This window comes from Erpetoichthys calabaricus, chromosome 5 (assembly GCF_900747795.2).
Source record: "Erpetoichthys calabaricus chromosome 5, fErpCal1.3, whole genome shotgun sequence".
Taxonomy (NCBI): domain Eukaryota; kingdom Metazoa; phylum Chordata; class Cladistia; order Polypteriformes; family Polypteridae; genus Erpetoichthys; species Erpetoichthys calabaricus.
The window spans coordinates 34705708-34712142 of record NC_041398.2 but is presented as its reverse complement, the minus strand read 5'-3'; positions in this window follow the sequence as shown (position 1 = coordinate 34712142).

Here is a 6435-nt window from a genome sequence, read left to right as displayed (position 1 = left end):
GTCATCTTAACAGTAACCCAGTCATTCACCATTTCCTTAAAATATGGTAATATGGGCATTCCAGATTATTTAATTGTATAGTGTTCACAGTGGGTGGTGCAGTGGTAGCGCTGCTGCCTCACAGTAAGGAGACCTGGGTTCGCTTCCCGGGTCCTCCCTGCATGGAGTTTGCATGTTCATCCTGTGTCTGCGTGGGTTTCCTCCCACAGTCCAAAGACATGCAGGTTAGGTGCATTGGAGATCCTAAATTGTCCTTGGTGTGTGTGTGTGTGCGAGTGTCCTGCGGTGGGTTGCCGCCCTGCCCAGGATTTGTTCCTGCCTTGTGCCCTGTGCTGGCTGAGATTGGCTCCAGCAGACCCCCATGACCCTGTGTTTGGATATAGCTGGTTGGCAAATGACTGACTGATGACTTTTCACAGTTTTTCTCAATTACTTCCACACTGTTTCCACCTGCTGGTACACATTTCCTAAAATCCCAATCTCATTTTTTTGTCAGTCCCAAAGTTTCTAAACACTATAAACATTTAGTGCAGTTTATCCCCATTACAAACTCCTTACACATTTCCCCAAAATTCTTCACATTATACACATTCCCTAAATTGAAATCTCATGATAATAATCTCTTATGTCTTTCTTTTCAAACATTAAACACATTAGGAAATCAGTAATAGAACACTCAAGATCTTTTTGAAACAATTTGTGTCATTGCTACTGAAATGATGATGTAATTACATTTTACAAAGAATAAAATGCAAATACGTAGATTTAAATATCCAAGTTGATGTAACATATTTGTTTGCATTGGCAATACCTGTCATTCACTGTTTAGCCAATGCGCTTGTACAAGAGGGACTACATCCTAGATATGAGCAGACACCTGATTATTACAAAAGGAAAAGACTAATGTGGAAAAGTCTCTCTGTCTCTAAATTCCAAACAAGCAAATGGAAATTGAAATAGAGATAAACAGCCAGCATGAGGAAGAGGAAGAACATTAATAGAAGGAAGGACCCACCAAAGGCAACAAGCAAGTATCAAACGACATCCAGGCTACACACGTTGACCATATCAGTAATCAGGTCTTGGCCATGATAGAAGCAGGTCAATGTGTGCAGCCCAACTTCTCTTGTTTTACTTCTGCTTTCATAATTTAGATTTAGAACTGAAAACAGGTCAGTTAACATGGGCCTCCTGCACATGTACTGTAATACTGTTATTGAGTTGGGAATTTTGATACAAAGTAGGGTTTAGAGGTGAGATTTTATGGTGTACGGTGGCGCAGTGGTAGTGCTGCTGCCTCGCAGTTACGAGACCCGGGTTGGCTTCCTGGGTCCTCCCTGCGTGGAGTTTGCATGTTCTCCCCGTGTCTGCGTGGGTTTCCTCCGGGCGCTCCGGTTTCCTCCCACAGTCCAAAGACAAAAGGAAAGTGGATTGCCGATTCTAAATTGGCCCTAGTGTGTGTCCTGTGGTGGGTTGGCTCCCTGCCCAGGATTGGTTCCTGCCTTGTGCCCTGTGTTGGCTGGGATTGGCTCCAGCAGACCCCTGTGTTCAGATTCAGCAGGTTGGATTTTATGGCTTTGAAGCCAATGTTTTATTTTGCTCAACATATAGTACAAACATATTTGGAATGTGTTGAATATCTCTGTTTAAATTCATTGCAATATTGCAATAGTAAACGTTGTACTGTATAAAACTACTCAATCTGTTTAAGGGTTCTGAGGGAGGATTGTGCTGGTGGGAGCCTAATTTTTTAGAGGTTTTGGAGGTAGAATCTGATATATTGCTTTCATAAATCTCTCTGTGTAATGCAAGCCACCATGGGAAGGAGTAAACTGATAGTGAAGTGATAATGAAGATAATCAGTTAGATGTAAAAGTTATTAATAATCCATCCATCCATTATTCAACCCGCTATATCCTAATAATTTATTATAAATTACTTTCAAAAACAAATTTAAACTCAAATCTGTAGCTAACTAAACATCTACAGAACCTATACTTTACACATTTCTTCTTTATTTACATGAATCTCTCTTGATGTAGGGTTTATGACATATTTAGAATGGGTTAACTAAATCATTGCTGAAAAATCAAATTTCATGAAGCTTTCTTAAAATGATAAAAGATATTCTATATTTCTACAGATTTCTATTGATTTGAGTTTTTTCTCATTTTGTAACAGTTATAGCAGAGATATTAAGGCCTGGGGCCATGTTAATATTTTCTTCATTTTTTGTTTTTGTTTTGTTGTTCATTAATTGGGGCTAGAATGGCATATTTAATTTGAATTGATGTGATGGTGCGAGTCGACTCCACACTATCGGGTCCTTCCGGGAGCCTCTTGAATCTGCCACTGTCGATAACGTACTCAAGGGATGAGACAGCCAAACAGACGTCTCTACAGCTTATTCTATTCATACCTCGCAGCACGGAAAGTCGTCAACCAACAGGCGCAGACAACCTTCTGATCTGCTCATGTCCCTGCTGCCATTCCATTGCGATCCATGGGGCCCCCCTCCTGTCTTCCCATGCACGTGTGTGTGGTGCTTCCAGCCTTCACCTCAATTAACCACGGATCGAAATGCAATCACGTACACCTGCACCCGACTGGGGTCCTGCACCTTTATGGGGATGCGATTATTTATTCATAAAGTCACCCTGTGCAATGGACCTCTCACAACTGATTAATGTACATGATAACATTCAACAATTTATTCTCAGATTACTCATTTCAGAATAAGGCAGACTGACACATGGAAACATTTTGCTGTACCATGTCTCAGTACTAAGCTTTCCCATGAGCAATATGTTATTTACAATGAATTACACTTTTAGGTTTGTGAAACAGAGTTTATTTGACTTGAACTTTATTTTTCAATAAACTTGATAACTTTCCTTTCCTTTAAGTAACATTAATTCTGTGGTACAAGGTAAATCTGTATAAGGCTAAATGGGCAAATTCTCACTTTCTGTGTATTATAAAATCAGAAATACAGTTTGTGCTACACATCACAGACCATAAAACAGTAGATCTGGAGTTCTTAAAAACGTCTGATGTAAACTGTTATTGCTGCTTGATATAGGGAGGAGAAAGGTACTAAACAGGGACTCACCTCTGTGAGTGCTGCTAAGCCAAGGTGAAAATGCTGGCTGAATAAGTCTCAATAAAGACATCCACAGGTAGAGGTGTAAGAGCGACTGCATAATGGCTCAAGTATTTACCGTTCAGGGCAAAAGGAAATCCAAGAAGCAAAGAGGAAGGAAAAGAGGAAGATTTCTGTTTCGTAGATCACTGAGTACTCTGTTACACAAAATGAAAACAAAATATCATTTATTAACTTCTGAACCTCTACTAGAAAAGTAATGAAAATGCATTAATACTGTAAATTATTTTTATTATATGGTATTTACAATGCTAAAGGGACAACACCATTTTATACAGTAGAATCTTTATTTCCTATATAGAACACCTTACCATCTCAATATACTTTATAAACACAGAGATAAGAACCATGTTTTATTTGAAGTCAATAAATGTATCATTTTAATAACAATTATTTTAGGTTATGTTTATTATACTCAGGCCAACTCTAGAATAAATGACAAATATTACATTGTTTGCAGTAAAATGTTGATGTTTGTTACTGAGAACATTGATTACATTTCATAAACTTAAAGTCAAAAAATGTACATTCTATACACATACTAATATTGGAGCTTCTGTCAAAATTATCCTGAGTTTGTATAACATACACACACACTGTACTGTTCTCCTACCTCATTTGTGTACTTAGAAATTACTAATGTTTCAAGGTATTTGTTTGTAGGATTATTCCATTTTCACAGGATTCTTCCACTTTGTCAACAGAATAATCTTCTACTATTGTCTTCAATCTTTTCTTCTTTGTTTTTTAGTAGATAAAAGATCAAAAGGATTAATATATTTAGCTTGCATTTGTCTCTGGTTTTAGTCAATTCACCTGCATTTAAGCAAAACTACTGTCGAGATAATTTCTCAATTAATAACCTCCCTGCCCACGCTGTAATATTTATTATAATGAAGAATGTCCTTCTACATTGCTCCAAGACCTAAAAAAGTTTAAAAGGAATAAAAATTATTGTGGTTGCAATGGTATATAACATGTGAACTAGAAGGTGGCTTTAAATATTCACTACTGGCTATGATGCCTGAAGAAATGTGCATAATTTATTTATGAGAGGCAAATGTCAGTTTGCAACTGCACAAAAAGTTAGTCTATTATATTTTGTTTACATATAAAACTATAAGTCATAAGTATTGTAATTATGAGTAGCATTGGCAAATGAATATATACCAGAATTGTGAAAACACAAGTTAAACTTTAAAAATGCCAAATGAATTAATTTATATTATGATAAACATAGTAGTGTTATTGATTTGTAGAATGCCTGGTGTTTTATTTAGAGTAAGAAATTAATTTCACCAAATTATTACTTAACAGAATGAAATATCCAAGCTAAGTAGTTTATTTTCATAGCAATTCCTATACTTAAGACACTTTGTATGTAAACAGATTCAAACTGACATTTGGCTCTCATAAATAAATTATTCACATTTCTTCAGGCATCATAGCCAGTAGTGAATATTTTAAGCCATGTTTAAGCAATGCTGAGAAGATTTTCATTATAATATTACAGCGGGGGCAGGGAAGTTATTAATCGAGAAATTATCTGGGCAGTAGTTTTGCTTAAATGCAGGTCAATTGACTAAAACCAGAGACGATTGCAAGCTAAATATATTAATCCTTTTGATATTTTATCTGCTAAACAACAAAGAAGAAAAAAATTCAAGACAAATATTTTTAATTTTTTACTCATCTTTTAAGTAAATGATTATTCTAATAAAAAAACCCACTGTTGACAAAGTGGAAGAATCCTGTGAAAATGGAATAGTTCTACAAACAGATATCTTGAAACATTAGTACAGAAATGAGGTAGGCGAACAGCACACTGTCTGTGTATATATGTATGTCACACAAACTCAGGATAATTTTCGTGGAAGCTCCAATATTAGGATGTGTATTGAAAGTAAATTTTTTGACTTTAAGATTTTGAAATGCGATCAATATTCTCAGTAACGAAAGTCAGCAACATTTTACTGCAAAAAATGCAATATTTATCGTTTATTCTGGAGTTAGTTTGAATATAATAAACATAACCTAAAATAATTGTTGTTAAAATGATACATTTATTTACATCAAATAAAACATGGTTCTTATCTCTGTGCTTATAAAGTATATTCAGGTGGTAAGGTGTTCACTAAAGGAAATAAAGACTCTACTGTATAAAATGGTTTGTCTTCTTCTTTCAGCTGTTTCCATTAGAGGCTGCCACAGCATATCATCTTCCTGTCCTCTGCATCTTGCTTTGTCACATCCGTCACCTGCATGTCCTCTCTCACCACATCCATAAACCTTTCCTTAGGCCTTCCACTTTTCCTCTTGCCTGGCACCTCTATCCTTAACATCCTTTTCCCAATATACCCAGCTTCTCTCCTCTGCACATGACCAAACCAATGCAATCTTGCCTCTCTGACTTTGTCTCCCAACCATCCAACCTGAGCTGACCCTCTAATGTACTCATGTCTAATCCTGTCCATCCTCGTCACACCCAATGCAAATCTTAGCATCTTTACAGTGCATCCGAGAAAAGCCAAGCAAAATGACACCTTTTATTGGCTAACTAAAAAGATAACAATATGCAAGCTTTCGAGGCAACTCAGGCCCCTTCTTCAGGCAAGATGTAATACAGAGACTGGAGTTCCCTGTGTTTATATACACACTCTAGGACAAGATACAACATTGGTAAATCTTTAAATGAGAAATTTTAAATGTAAAAAATTAATAGATTCATTCAGACTAGGGTTAATTTAACAAGAGAGAAAAGAACAATGTATTGTCAAGATCTTTGGATCCCAGGGGGCAGCATGGTGTTAAAGAGTCTGACAGCTTGGGGGTAATAACTATCCTGCAGCGTGTCAGATCCGGCTCTGATGCTGCAGTATCTTCTCTTGGATGGCAGAAGTGTGAAAAGTCCATGTGAGGAGTGTAAGGGGTCCTGCGCAATGCTGCAGGCCTTGCGGACACTGTGTTTGTAAAATATGTCCTGTAGTGATTCTAATGGGAAACTGTAAACGTTTTAATACGAATGGCATATCAAGATTTCCTTTGGTGTATAATGTTATCCATGGAATATGTACTACATTACCTTTCTTGTCAACTGTTAAAATTTTACATGTCAGAATTTTCCGACAGCATAGTCTATTAATATGCATTTAACCAATTTGCCGTGTAACCGATCGACAATTTTAACGTTAATTTGTTTGACTTCATTGTTTCTCGGTGCTAGGATTGCCCATGTACTCATTTCTTCTGTTGATAACCCTTCGGGATGAAAT